We start from the raw sequence: 16,395 nt of genomic DNA, 5'->3' as shown, positions 1-16,395 counted from the left end.
AATAAATAATAAATTCCTAACAGTTTACATGCTGAGTCAGGTATGCTAACCTGTATGGCATTTTTCTCCTCAGCTTGAGGACAAAAATATCAGTTTATAATTGGCTGCTGTACGAGGCCTAGATATGCTGTGAACATACAATGAGCATTTTGTAGACATGTAGGACATTGACCAGGTAGGGATTAATCATGAAATGGTTGTCTCATTTGCGAATGTGGCAGAAGTAACTTTTATTATTAGCTATTTTGGGCACTGCAGTAGGTGCCTGAAATTTAATTTCATCTAATGAATACGTGTTCTGATGTGTAGCTTACACATTTCAGTCTTGGCATAATTTTATAATTAAACTTTTTTTTTGTAATTTTACTCTTTAGGTCCTGTTCTAGTGGTCTCTGTGATTTTTGTTTTACAGGGAGTCCTTAAATGTTTAGGAATTTAGCAACATTCTCATGCAAGGAAAAGGAAAAGAGCAGGAAGGAAGTCAGTTGTCAGATCATCTACAAGTAGCCCCTGAACACCAGATCAATTGTGCGCTCTCATGAAAAATACATGAAGTCCTTGATAACTGGCATTTGTAACAGGCTTTTTTTTTAAAGCTCAGATTCCTTTAAAGTTTACCTTTTACTCCAATCTTTTCTTAAGGTAGATGAATAATTCAAAGAAGCTCTTGAAATCTTTTTATAGATCTGCTGCTTTAATGGAAGCTAAGCTCCACCTGGTGGTAGAATTCGCTATTCTTGTTTTGACTTCATCGCACACCCTAAGATTATTTCAGCAGGGAAACAAAATTTGTATACATCTATATATGTGCATGCATGCATACATATATTCAGTAGTGTCTTTGTGTGCATATGTGTGTGTGTGCGTGTGTGTTTACAGGCTTTCCTCTGTCACAGAAGTTGTGGAATGTGCTTGTTACTTTTTTACTGACATTGACCTTAAAATATGGTATTTATCACTCGATGATTTTAAATGTTTTATGATGTTCAGTCTCTCAGCAATGACCGTAATGATCTTACTGTGAAAATCATAGACCAAATCTTTCCTCTCACACATGTCTCATATCAAAATTATTTTTTTAAAGAAGTTGATTCATGCTTTGGTAGTGAAAAAATTTTATTTAAAGGCTCTTATAATTCATATGAAATCATAAAAACAAAATGGAGAAACGTTTGAAAATATTAAGTCATATTTTCATACTGGATGATTCAATCATTTTACTCAGTACACGGTGCTCTTTCTCACAAACATGTGAGAACATTACTGTGTATGTATACCACTTATGTTGGGTGATACTGGATAGCATTTAACTTTATAAGGGACTAGAAAACTCACTGGAATTCATACACTAGAAGCCTTCTAACTGGATTTTTGCCATGGAGCTGGCTTTTTTTCATATTTATATTAAAATAAAAAATTGTTTCCTATGTTTGAAAATTGGAAAGTTTCATTATAAAAATGCAGCTATCTAGCAATAAGGGAACTTTTTTTTGCAAGGCAAGCTTATCCCAATCTGAAGAGTAACTACTCCTTTTTAGCTGGGGGCACATGCTCTAATTTTCCATGAGCCCTACCACTCCTTAACTTATCAGAATCTGTATCCTCATCTTTGTTGACTGACTTCTACAGGTATTAGCATTAATGACTACTGTTCTTCATTTGTGATACCTCTCTAAGAAATTTACAGTCTAGTAGAAGGAGAAAATAAGGAAGAATGGATTAGTAACCATCAAAATCGTGAAGGAAGCAACCCAAGCAAAAGTACAGAATTGCTTTCTCTGAGATTTTACACATAGCTTCAGGAGTGGAAATGGCTGTGCTTCAAATATCTGATATTTGAAGAAAAGAAATACTTTCCCTAATGAGTAGCTGACACAAAATTTAAAGGTTTTATTTTCTTTAAAATATAAACTTCTGAAATATCTGAAGCTTTATTATTTATTTTCACTTTGAGATTATTTTAGTTGTTCTAGGCACCATCAGACTCAAATGTCTATTTCACAGAAGGAACTGGACTCCAAACAGGGTAGCTTTGACAAAGGCACAGAAGTCCTGTGTTAAAGATTGAAGGCTAAAATCTAAATTCCCACATGAACATGTTTGCCTTCTCCACCCAATCAAATCACCTCCTGAACAGTTAATATTACTAAGCCACTTGCCCAGCCTTCCAAATCTTGTCCCTCTTTGATAAAGTTAAATATTTCATGCCCCACCACTTTTTTGATTTGCATTTTGCATCTCCCTTTAAAGGGAGTGCCTCTTCTGTGATTAATAATGACGACGTTATAACTATCCTCACTAGCTGTGGTCAGCTGAATGGTCCCAAAAGGTGTCTACATCCTAATCCCATGACGTGTGTGTTTGTGTGTGTCTGTGTGTGTGTGTATTATCTTACATGGCAGAGGATGATTAGAATTGAAGATGAAATTGTGGCTGTTAATCAGCCTACTTTAAATAGGGTACGCTGCTTGAAATGGTTGGCCCAGTTATCACAAGGATCCTTACAAGTGGGAACAGAGGTCAGGCGGAGAGTCAGAGGGAGGTATGATTATGGAGGAATGGTTGGAGAAATGCATCTCTGCTGGCTGTGAAATGGAAGAAGGGGCCACAAAACAAGACATGAAGGTGTCCTTTACTAGCTAGAAAAGGCAAGGAAACAGACTTGCCCCTAGAGCCTCTAGAATGCAGCCCTGCTACCACCTTGATTTTAGCCCACTGAGATCCACATTGGAATTCTGTCCTATAGGACTGTAAGACAATTTGTGTTGTTTTAACTCACTAAATTGGTGGTAATTTATCACAGCAACAATGAGAAACTAATATACCAGCAAATAAGTTTTAGTTGAAGTTTGTTCTCTGAAGTCTTTGTTATAAAAAATATTTTTTCAAGGTAGATAATTATAATATTAAATAATTTTTGTTTTTATTATATTATTTTTAAATAATTTTTAGAATAATAAAAGATTCTTACCACTCCCTCCTTCTCCCCTATCTTGTCTCAAGATAAGACTTGAGACACTCTTCTTCATTCATACACCCATATATTAGGGACAGAAGGTATGATTAAAGAACTGTGCTCCTCCAGGGTGGTGGGGCAGGGTGGGGGGCGGGCAAGAGTTGGTGAGTGGGAGACATATGATAAAAAGAACTAGCAATAGGTAGGTGATATCAAAAGATAAAATTTCTTTTATTTTCCCCAAGATTAGTCTGTTCATAGATTGCTTTGATTTAAAAATGACATATGGACCAATTCGCAAAATAATACAGGTGATTTTGCCAGTTTATCTAATGTTGGAGAGGTCACAGCTAAGTGGTGCTATAGACACAAGGGACTTGTTGATTCAAGTTCACACAGATTTTTAAGAAAGTAAATAGAAGGGGCTGATAAGGAAGTATAATTGATGTGTAGTGTGGAATTAAGAATTAAATGTGAAAGCTTAGATTTCAGAATATTGAAAATTTGTCAATCAAAATGGATTTAAGCATACATGAAGTATTTATATGCAAATACATTGCAGAATGTTCTCTCCCACCTTCAGGTGCACCTACAACGAAACAGAAATTTGTGTTAATGCTCCTTTAGGTTTATGGTTGAAATAGTGCTGAGAAAATAAAAGTATAAAGTCATGTAGCTCTTTCAATGTCCTTACACTTGATTTTCTTAAGAAAAGAGAATATATTTTTAATTATAATCACTCTGACCACACTATCAATGTTTCTTTGGAGGTGCATGACGTTTGTTAGGAAGATTTTTTTTTTTTTCTGTTGCTATTGAACCACAAAACTGCTGACATTTTACAATGCACTAAAAGTGATGCTCTATAAAGTTTTCCATGAGAGGATGGCACAGTAAAAATGATTTGTGGTCTATATGATATTATTGATGGGCATATTGGCTCTCAGGTATATGTGAGGCAATGATCCATTTACATGTGTTCAAGAAACATAGAAGACAGTGAAGCCCCCAGACTCAGATGTTCATGTAAATGGACCTTACAGTAGAGTACTTCTCAGAATCATATGCCAGATTTATAAGGAGAAGGTTGGTGATAACTATAAAACATTTAAATGACTAATAACATCAACTAAATAGGCCAGAAAGCCATGACACTTTAAAATGAATAAATATATCATTCCTATAGAAAAATGAGTTTACTCCCTTCTTTTATTACCTATGAATGATTAAGGCTCATCTCTTTATCTCCATGTGGTTCTCCTTAGGGTTTTCTTTCACTTTACTAGAATTCTTAATGCATTTTAAAGTATCAAATTGAAAATAAAGTATCTGTTAATAGTTTTCTCACCCAAAGTTTCTAAGTTTTCATAATGCTATTTTCTGGAAGTACAACATTAGTTAGGATCACACTAATTTCACTTGTTATCTTGATGAGTCATTAAACATAACACCTATATATAGTTGTTACTCGATGTAAGTGAACTAATCAGTAAATGTATCTTTTCAGTTTATTGGCACTTTCTTTGGTTTAGCCAAAAAAAAAAAAAAAAAAAAAATCTAAAGAATCTGCTTTCCTAGCTGGTCTTTGTTTTGCATGGGGTTTCTCAGTATATAATTTCTAAAGGCTCAGGGTAGTTCTAGAGTTTAAAGATAAATATTTTTCTGTATGATCATCAAATGCTGGACAATTATATAACCTAGTTTTTATTCATAAAAACTAAATTCTCTTCCCCCTTAATAGGGAAATCTAATTGAGAGAGCGTGTTGGTCTCCAAATGGCAATTTCTAAGGGATTTATAAAGGTTTATGCATGACTTTTGGTAGTTGATATTTTAGAGCTTACTCCCCACCCCCCATTCCCATTGCTTCTGTGTCAGCACTGTATACAAACCCACAAAGCTGTTTTTCAAATCCCTGATGCTAAGAATCTGACGCTTAATCTGAATATCTTCTGATCATCTGGGATCTTGTTAAATACATTGCTTATCAGACAACATCCCTAGAAATTCAGACTGAATAGGTCTTGGATTGCACCTTGGAAATTGTGTTTGAAAAAGCTGCAGGTGGTTGTTGTAGGGCATGTACCATTCTCTGAGAAATGTTGCCTTAGATTGCTCAATACTGTGTGTGGTTGTACAAACATTAATGCACGCCCATGAACTCAAGTCTACCAAGTAGTCTGCTACCATCCAGTGTCCATATCCTGGTATCTCTCTTCTACCTCACACCTGCACCCACACCCCTGCACAGTTTGTCACAATTTTATAAAGTTAACTTCCCAGGAGATCTACAGTAAATAAAAATTGTTATAGGAAAGGTCCTATAATTTTCCTCTGGGGTAGGTGACACTTTGCTTTTTAAAAAGGCTGAACTTCCTTTTCTGTGGGATAGTGGAGCTGGACTGCCCTTAATAAGTATGTCTCTTAGGTATCCCTACCTCCTTCATTAAATGCCTCTCTTCCATCCTACATTGATAGTGCCCTGTGTGCGGAGGTTTTCTCCACCACGACACACCCTGAGACCTCTCCGAATTATCATTGCTCTCCCTAGCTTTTCAAAAAAATGTCCATGAGAAGCAGATTGTCTGAAAAGCAGGTTAATCTGTAATATTGTATAAATGGGAATTAGTTAATATTGGTGAACCCAAGCATTAAACCTGTGGCTACACCTTCATCAACAGCAAGTAAGTTGCAGACAAAGACTGGAATTTGGATTCAATAATAAACATAGCTTGCTAACAATAGTTACCCCAAGATAGAAACAGTAGCTTTCTTGTGGGAATGAAACATAGATCAAACATGATCTGGCTGCCTCTGAAGTTCCTGCTTCACAAGAACAGTTGACTAGAAAACTCTCAAAGGCCCTTCCCCTTCAGGATCAGGAGAGTCCTGAAGCCAGTGTGCATCGGAGTGTGCCAGGAGGGCGCCCAACGGGCCATTTACAAAATACCCACTAGAGGGAGTATAACATCATGAATATTTCCTTCCAGGTGCCTTGTTTCTGGTAAGCAGTAGGGAAAGCAAGACTGAAATGCAAATACCTAGAATTAATTTCATGCTCTCTTAACTATTTTTTCTCATTGAAATCTTATGGAATATTCTGATAAACAAGTATATTTTTCTTAAGAAAATTTAGTGCAGTATACAGTAATGGAACATTATTAATACCTTTATTGTATGTGTGAAAAGTTGAGAATTTAAAATCGTGTGGATAGAACATCTAGATCAGTTATTTGTGCCTATTGATATAAAACATCTTGATTCTACATTTGAGTGTGTTTCACCAAATTCTGTTAGATTTTTCCCCCCAGTGGATATGATGCCGCTATTTACCTGTGAGCCTGCCACTTTCCGTTATAGCTTTCCCACACATTTAAGATACCACTTTTTCACAGGAGAACTGGTTTGATTATACAGTAACAAAATCAAATGTTTAATTCCTAACTTTAAAAAAACTATCTGTCTTAGGAAAATTAAAAATGGAAATTTCTCAGAAATAACAAGTACTCATTCTCGTATGGATGGCTCTGCATTTACATCTTATTTTCTCAAATTTCTGTTAAAATGTCTTACATTTTTCCCAGTTTTTGTAAGTAATTTGAAATACAGTCAAATTTTGACATAAGTCATCGAGTTCTGTTTTGAACTCTTTATGTTTGCATACCTTGAGAAAAAATAAAAATACTTTCTTTTGAAGCAGTGAACATTAAAACATAATTTTAAAAGTTAAAAGTAAAGTATGAGAAACTAAGATATTATTAACTTTTTATTGGTACAATACGTTTTAAAATGGATTTACATAATTTTCATCAAGAAAAAGAAGTGCATGTTTCTTATTGGATGTATTTTTAATGAAAAAAAAATCTTTGCATCTTAAAACTATTTGCAAAACATGTCCAACTGATTTTACCACTTACCCTCCTGTCAGCATCAAAAAAAGTTTTCCCCTAATCACTCGATTCACTGAAAATTGTTACTTTTATTTAGATTGAATTTTTTATTTTCCTTTTCCAATGCAATAAAAACAAATACCATCACTTTGTAAGTGACGTGTTGATGTGAAAATAGCTAAGTTATTTTGACTTTATATTGCCTTTTAGTAAGTTATTTGGGGGCAAGGGTGACTTCTTGATCTCTTAATCTGCTCTTTTGTTCTTTTCTTATATTTGCCTCTATTTGCCTGATTGATGCTGTCACTGACTGGACTCCTTCATTATTTCACTTGTAAATAAAATCAATCTCCAACTTTCTTAAAAAGTCAGTCTTTTTAATTGTACTTTTATTTGTGCTTAGAAATGTTTAGTGTGAAATTAATACTAACTTGTTATAAACAACCAAACACACGTAAATGGTACTGCAGGACAAAAGTTAAAAGGTAAAATTTTTTTTCTCCATCTCTTAAACTTTGCTCTCCCTCTGTAGAATTTGAATCTTCCCAGATATTTTCTAGCACATGCAGTCCTGCATATATACACATTATTATAGGTGTATATTTCCTTTCCTTTTTTTTTTTACAAAAATGGAATCGTATGAAAATTACTATTCTGTGGCTTCCTCTTTTCACTAACAACGTATGTTTAAGATGTTTCTGTGTCAGTACTTACAGATTTATTTCTTTTTTTACAGTTCTATAAAATTCCATATTTTATTTAGTCTCCAGTTTCATACTGATAGACTTTTAAATTGTTTCCAGTATTGCATTATATTATAGCACTGGAGTGTAGGAATTTGAACAAACATTTTTTGGGATCTTATGCGTTTCCTAGCTTTTTATAATTAAAATGTTAGAGACGCTGAAAAAGTGTCTGGCTTGCTATTTACATTTTATTCATGGCCTATTTCCACAAAGTATATAAGATGTCTGTGTTTGACATCGTTCTGTATCTGAATGACATTTACTTGTATCAACCAAAGCATGTTGGACGCCACCAATCAGAATTCAAAACAAAAGGTGCTTATTTCTCTGAGTGTATCTTTACTAGAAAGTGAAAGAATCATTTGTCTTACTATTTCAGGTGGAAATGCTTATGTAAAAGATGGGAGGAAACGTTCCCTCAGTGAATTACCAGAAACCCTGTGACTTTAGATCAAGTTGATAAAGTAGGAAATTAACTGTTGGATGTTAATATTTTTGTTAATTAAATTGCAAGCATCGAGTGGTTAGGTAAAACTGTCATGACAACACACCCTGGAGTACTCTGTAGTAATTAAAAGCAACAAATCATGTATATAAAGCAACATGAATATATTGTAAGAACACTTTTAAATGATTAATACAGAGAATGAATAAAAACTTTATAAATCAATAGCCTTTGTTGATTATGAGGTTATAAATCAATGCACTTTACATTAAAATCCACACAAAGTGTGCGTTAAACAAGAATTCCTAGGAATTCAAGGATATCCAACGTTAGCATGGTTCTAGAAACAAGAGCAAAATGTGATTTGGGGAATAAACATAAAGACGGTCAGAAAATAGAATAAGCATTTTAACAATGTTTTCATGATTTGGGGAAATGCTAATGTGTCTTTTTGTTGAAATCAATGATTTCCCATGAACACTTTGTAAACTGATCTGTTCTTTGAATGTTTGTGTTTTTGTTTTCTTTTTCTTCAAGTGGATAGTTGCTGGAATGGACAGGAAAGGTGCAATACTCACATTCCTCAAATGTAGTGACAGGAATTAGTATCTAGCTAATGATGGTATATTTTGGCTAGGACTGTAGTTGAGGGTTACCTGTATTCTGGGTCTATCTGGGACATTGTTTAGGGTGATTAAATTGCTAGAAAGCTGAGAGATATATGATTGTATTAAAGCTTTGTTATAAAATGACCCCAAAGTCAGGATACAAGAATAGCCCAGGTAGCTAGCTGTTTGAACTCTACTTCCAGGCTCTCTAAGGAGATGTTCTAAGAGCTGGGGACTAGGCCTGAGGTGGGTAGAACTGTCCAACAGTCAAAGTTCAGAGCCAGAAGGAACTAAAGATGGCATGATAAGTGAATGATAAAAACAAATAGCTAAAATTGCACTTCCAATGTGCCACACCTGGTTCTAACCACTCAGCACATAACTGTTCAGTCCTCACAACAAAGCCACGGGGTTACAGATGAGAAAGCTAAGCCAGAGAGAAATAATTTGCTCAAGATTATTCTATTAGTGAATGATGGAATACTGAAATCCAGGATGATTGCTAAAGGGTCTATGTTCTTATCCAATATTGCCTCTTTGGAAAGGGTGGGGATGGTGAAATAATCAACACAATGTGTTTGGTGTGGTAGGTTCTGGTGGGTTTGCAGAAGCAGTGGGAGAGATAGAAGCCAAAGATCTGTAGGGAGGGCCTGGTAGCATGGGATAGAAGGGTCGGCAAGAAGTAGGAGACATCTGAGGCCATCCTTTGGGGGCTGGAGGGGTCATATTGTGTGTTTTGGTCTTCTTGAGCAGGGCAGGAGCTCTGAGGGTTGTTCAGCCATTTGTATAATATGAAGATTTCAGTTCCCTTCATCTCTGAAGATTTCCGAATAATAAGTTTGGCAGTGTGGAGGCAGCCAAATCAGGATTCTGGAAACGTGATATTCTTTGTTTTGGTGAAGCTGGCAGCCCTCTCTGTGTCTTCTTTCTGGATGAATAAGAACTCCAAACATCATGAGCCGGATGTTTGAATGTTTTTAAACCTTGTAATTTTGTGGATTGTTCCTGGCCCCCTTCCCCAAACTCCCACCCCAGTGATGTCATGAAGCTTTTGCATTCAGTTTCTTCATTTCTATTGACTTTCTAATGAAGAAAATGTGATTGGAGTTTGTTTTTTCAGCAAGGTGATGGCAAAAGGATATTTATAGTGTTGAAGAATTTTTATTTTCTCTCAGACATCTAGGATGAGTAGCATATTTTAAATGCTCCTCGCCAGGATATCTCCCTTCTGCTGAGATAATAAAATTGATCAGATGTTTTGAGGTTAAATAAACTGTTGTAATAATCTGGCAGCTGCCTGCTGGTTGTGGTTTTCAAAAGCAATTACTCACTCTGGAGTCAACTTTGAACTCTACATTTTAATTGAAGAAAGCTAATTGCAGGCTATTGCTCCTGATTTAGCGTTTGATTTGGCAGATTAGGAAGTAAAAGGACAGTGAGAAGGGAAGGGAGAGGAAGAGAAAGTAAGAAGTGTTGTGGAGCTGAAATTCCTGTTTATGTACAATTGTTTTCACACACAACACATCATACGTAACCGGAGAAATGGCAGTTGGGCTGAAAGGTCTCTGAGGCGTCCGTCTGAGACTGGTCTGCAAAATTAGAATTTTTTGTTTATTTGCTTATTTCTTGATCTTTCTCTTTCTCTCTATGTGAGTGAAAGATGCTATAAATGTTGATTTCTTCAATAATTAATTCAAACGTGAAATTTCAGAAAAATTTCAAGAAAATTATCAGACCGTGCTCATATGCCTAATCAGGAGCTTTTTTCTTCATTTTGGAGATGCTAATGGGTAGAGACTGCTCTTTGCTTTCACCAAAACATAGCTAACAATTTTACTTACATTCAGTAAGAGATGGGGATTATCAATATGAGTGTCCAAAAGGACAAATCAAGCCTCTATGGAATCATTAAGAATCTATATTCGTACAAGAACTAAATATCCAAGAAGAAATAAAACTGCACTGAAATTTGCATCCAGGACAATTAGTAGCATTATTAAAATAGCAAGAAAATAGCTTTAGAATGAAGCTAAAAAGTGTGAGATTTTATATTTCTGCAGTCTCATCCCTGTCTAAAAGCAAAGTTAGTACTTTTAGGTTTATTTAGCACTTTTAGGTTTATTTAGATGATACTGTGCATTTTATAGGTATATATCCTGTAAATTAAAAAAGATATATATGAAATATATAAAAATATATGTGAAATGCATATATGTAAAAGTCACATATATATCACTCTTTTGGACTTTCTGCTCTAATATCAATTGGCAAACTGTGCTGGGAATTTTCTGTGAATCTAATAAAATGTAGATAGCCTCTATTAAGGCTGAAATGAAATGCATGAGTATATGAATACTTTAATTTTACACAATGTTTTAAAATACTAGTTACATATCACCAAGAAATCTAATTTATTTTTAGACATTTTGTGGAATGCAGATTTGGCTCATCACAGTTCTGTTGATATTTTCACTGACCTCATAAATATAATTTAATCTCTATGCATCAGCTTTCTGATCTGTAAAAATAAGATAAATATTCTTCCCACACACTTTGCGCTCAAATTCCTCTGTTGAAACAATAAACAGGATTGTAATGTATGAATTTGAGTCCTGCTTCACAATCCAGTGTTCTCTTTATCAACAACAAAGAGGGGCTGACATTTATTTGGTGTTTCAGTATCAAATTTGAAGATATTATAGTTAATGAAAAAGAGAAACATCTGTGTTGATATTATGAGGATTATTCTGAATTATGGATATCACTGGAAATGTCAGTTGCCTGCTACGTGATTTCCAAGGGCCATTTTTGTGATCTCAATATTCATAGAGGTCCTCAAATAAAAATGGTACAAGGCAAGCCCTTGTAGAGATGAAGACTTCAATTAAACACATTTAGCTCTTTCAAAATATTTTAAAGCTATGTGTTTGTATTCATAGACCTCTACTTATAGCAAAATATTTTCTTGGTTTAGAATTTAGGAAAAAGAAAAAAGGTGATTCCTATGATAAAACTAAGGAAAATTTTCTCTTTCCTAAATAAAAGATTGAAGAAAAAGTTAAGCTTTTTAGATAATTATAGTAGAGGCAGAATTTAGAGAGAGTGGATTCATACTTTAGTCATGGAGAAGATTCATATTTGAAGACGGAATATTTCCTTACACAATGTTTTTTTTTTTTTTAAGCCACTAAGAATTTATTGAGATAAATAGAATTTTCTCCTTTGATGGTCTTAGAGTGTACAGAAGACATGTTTGAAATGACAATTCTAGGGTTTGGATTTAAAAAACCAAACAAAACCAGATTCTTCCAGTACAATGGTGTAATAGACTTTCCAGAACGCTGATTCAGGAAACAAAAGATGAGATTATGCCTCAGCTCTACTGGTTACTTTTGACCTTGGACATGTTTCAGAATCCCAATAAATCTCAGTTTCCTCAACTGTATAATACAGGAATAATAATAATGCCTATGGTATTAGATTATGGTTAAGATTAAATGAGTTACTACAAACTGAGTTAAATTGGTTTAATATGTATTAGCTGCTATTATTCTGCTACACACTATGTTTTATAAATAATAGTAATGGAGTTTCCTTAAAATAGAAATTGGAGAGATCAAAACCCAAAGTTGCATTTGATAGGAAAAATAAAACTTAAAATTTCAGAAAAGTCACAAAGAAGTACATAAATATTTAAATTTGGGTTACATAGATGGACTTTAGCTGTCAAAGCTTCAAGAAAAAAGAAATTTGAGGATTAAGAAACCACAGTTTTAGGAATTCTTTTACCTCATTAACAGATATGCACTATTACAAAATTATTAGGAGAGAAAAATGTTTTTGAAAAGAATAGAAAAAATTCTAACAGGAATAACTTCATGTCTTTAGGTACTTTCCCATATTTCTATAAATACATTTGATTATGGACTAAATTCGTGGAAAGTGTGTTCCTTTTCAAGAAAAATGAAAGAAAAGACCAGAATTGAACTGTTGATATAAATGGAAATTTTTAAAGTACCAATGGCTGTTGGGGTTTTATTGTAGTTAAATACCATACTCTTAATTTCTGTAGCAGTACCTTAGTGCCCTGGGGGATAAAATATGCTATTCTTTTCTATTATTTGTCAGACAGACTTTACATATCTCACCGCCAATATTACCTGAATTTCTCTCCAACAACAACAACAACAAAAAACTGTGGGGTGTGTGTGTGTGTGTGTGTGTGTGCACCTCAAGAGACTTCCGAGAATGGCATGCAGGTCACCAGCTACTACCTGCGGTAGGATCAGGTTCACCGGGAGTGCTAGCCAAAGCAGAGGCACGACACGGCGTCTCCGGTTACTTGGTCCATCTGCTCTCGGCTCTGGTGGAGGTTTGATTTTGAAGACTGCATTTTGTTTTGCAGACATACACTTGAGTCTTATTGAGATAATTTGCTGCAAGGAAACCCTGGCTACTGCTCAGGTGAAACAGCTTTCTTTCCATACGGTTTCACTTTACTGGAGGTGAGATCCAAGAACGGCTTTTTAATGGGAGAAGAAGGATTTCTCCAAGATGACTGCTAGGATTTCTTTGTTCAATCTACTTTCTTTAGTTTCGAGTTGATTGAGGGCCATCAGATAGGATTCTTGTTTTACTCTCCATGCTTCTTGTCAACTATCTTGCCTTTCACAGTCTGACTACACAGGGACATTTACAGCCTTCCAGTGGAGTCTGCCAGACTTAGGTGTTATGCGCCATACCTCCAGGGATCATTACCATATGGTATTTTAGGAGAGGACACAGTTCATTTCAATGCAATTCAAATGAGCAGATTTCTTTTCTTTATTGCACCACTGCATTTGGAGGCAATCCACCAGAGGCAGAGTCTAACTCTCAAAGGAATGCTCTGCCCACTCTGTCCATTTAACAGGACATTTGGCTCAAAAATCTAGTCGGTTGATCACACATGTGCAACAGATGTGTGAGCATGCGTAGCGAAAATAAAAAATAAAAAATCCCAGCAGTGTACTGTGGGAAATGTAGCAGAACTACTGGAAAACAGGACACAAAGAAGTCTGGTACTAAAACTTTGATTTTTGTTGTTGGAAGGGCAATGTTTCTTATTAATCTTTCCCTCCTTTCCTAGGAGGAAAAGGTGTAGGTTTCCACTATTATTTTGCAGTGATTATTCATGTCACACTGGTGAGGAAACTTTGTTCATTTTCACAGACCTCATCTTATAAAGATATAATTCTAAATATTTTGACCAGACTTTCTTGGGCCTCAGCTTCTCAGGAACTGAGTGTTGGCACACTTCCACCAAAGAAACCACCCATTTACAAGAGAGGATATCAGAAATATACATCCTTTCATCCATGCCCCACAGGCTTACATGGAAAGAGAGAGCACCAGCTGTTTTTCTCATGGTGAATAAGGGTTACTTGGGGAAATCTCTCTTCCTGTTTTTATATGGACAACTAAATTGTTGCATAGCCAGTTAATTTTGGTTAGGTCAACAGCACAAGGTTAATTATTGGAACCTTCCTCTTTTGCCTGTGTGAGAGTAAAAGATTAATAGGAACTACAAGAGGAAAATGAAATACAGTGACTTATTCTAGAAGAACTGTTTATTTGGGAAATATTTGTTTTTATTATATTTGAGAAGATTCTGCACTTACTGGTCTTTGTCTTCTAGGAAATAGTAGACATTTGAAAACCTTAGTGATAGGAAATTAATCAGGAAGGATTTTATATTATGCTAGAATATATCACTTTTACTTTATAATGGCAGCATTAAAAAAAAAAACCTAGAACAATTGGCTAACCCATGCAATAACTTTGAAATTGTCTTTTCCTGCTGTCTTTTGTACCTCAATTTGGCTTCGATAATTCTGTATCTTTTTTTAAAGCTCTGTTATGATTTTACATTCTCTTTTTAACTTTGGATTCAATTAATGCATTAAAGGGCACATGGACTGATTTCTTTCACTGTACTATATTCTGATCCAGCTGCATGTTATTATATAACCTCAGAATAAAGCAGCCATATCACTGTTGATATATTCTACTTATGTCCTTTGGATTTGGTCAGCATTACATATGGAAGCAGAAACCCACCCTGTATTGTTATAAGGATGGTTTTTCATTCATATCCTTGTTACTCTTAATAAATGTCCCAAAGAAAAATATTCTCCAGCAGCCACTCATAAAGAAGCAGAAAATGGCAAAACCACAGCATAGAAGGAAACCTATGTGAAAACACTGGTTGTGTCTTCCTGGATACAGAAAACAAATAGAGCTTTTGAAAGAGCTTGCCAATATATGCCTGCCAAATAAAATATTGTTTTATGAAGTCAGGAAAAAACTAATTTTAAAGGTTATTGTAGGTTATTTGTGGTCACTTCTGGTGTGCATACAGCATGATGTCATCCTGAACTCTTCTCTATTTATATTTCAGTCTTAGAGGTCTTTTGTCTAAGACTTGATCTCAGCTACTAGAGACATTGAAAATACTCTTATTCAATACTCGTAAAAACCTAGACTGAAAAAAATTAGAATAGATGGAAAAAAGACCCAGCCAAGTCTAGGCAAGAAATCATTTAGGCAGATCTATCTTCTGAAATCATACCTACACTGTAGACATCTTCTCAGGACACATTTTTTCTGGAGAGCTTCTCAAATGACTGGAAAGTAGCCACATGTCCCAATGGTTCTGCTGGAAAATTATTGCCCTTTGAGTGGGGGTACATGGGACACTTGCCAGAGACATCTCATCTGAGGAAGGGCAGCAAGGGATTCCTTAGCTCATCCAATTTCTTTCTCCTTCTGAGTGGACCACTGGCTATAATTCACAGATATCTTTCACTTGTTTACATGATCTTCTGCAACAGACTCTCTTTTTCTGTATATCAGAGTTGTTGTTTTTTCTCTTTGTGGGAATTTTTTTGCTTGGAAAACCCCTCTTTGTTGAGGTAGTCCTTGGTGAACTAGGAAATGTCAAATAAATACTGGATGAAGACAGAGTGGAAGGCCAGAGAGATGTTAGCAACTAGAAATGGGGGAAGCTAAGAAGTCTCTTGAGAAAAAAAAAAAATAAAACATTTGGATATTGGAAAGAGCACATAATTTTACTAAAATGTAGAAGAAAATTCATGTTTATAGTGGATAACTGACACTGTAAAAAGGTTATCAGGAGCTGATATCCTTTGCATTGTCTTTAAATTCACTTATTCATTCAAAGAATGTTTTTAGAGCATAGTGATGTTCCAGGCATATTGTGTTAGAGAACAAATGAAATAAAGCAGTTGTAGTAGAAGATACTGAGTGCACTGGAGAAAAATGAAAAAAGAAAGACATACGTGGAGTGCTATGATGAAGGAATTGTGATTTTTAAGTTTGGTGATTCAGTGACACCACACTAAGAATGTGACATGTGAGCAAAGCATAAAGTTGTGGAAGGGGTAAAACCATTATGCTGTCTTCATTTGGAAAGCATGGTAGACAGGAACAGTAAGTAAAAAGTCCCAAGATAAGGGAACATGTGGTGTATTGGAGGAATAGCATGAAGGTCGATGTTCATGACATATGTGTCTGTGGTTTTGTTAACTTCATCTGCACCTGTGTGCAAGTACACCCCGTCCTCTGTATATGCAGGGACTCTAAAGTGCCTGAGACATTTCAAGCAAATACAAAATTCAGGTTTAGGTAAACTGCTCTTTGAAAATCTGCTCTTTAGGTGGGAATGAGAAGTATTAGCCAAGCCAGTGAGG

This window comes from Canis lupus, chromosome 14 (genome assembly GCF_003254725.2).
Source record: "Canis lupus dingo isolate Sandy chromosome 14, ASM325472v2, whole genome shotgun sequence".
NCBI lineage: Eukaryota > Metazoa > Chordata > Mammalia > Carnivora > Canidae > Canis > Canis lupus.
The sequence above is the reverse complement of the archived record's forward strand: the minus strand, read 5'-3'. Positions refer to the sequence as shown.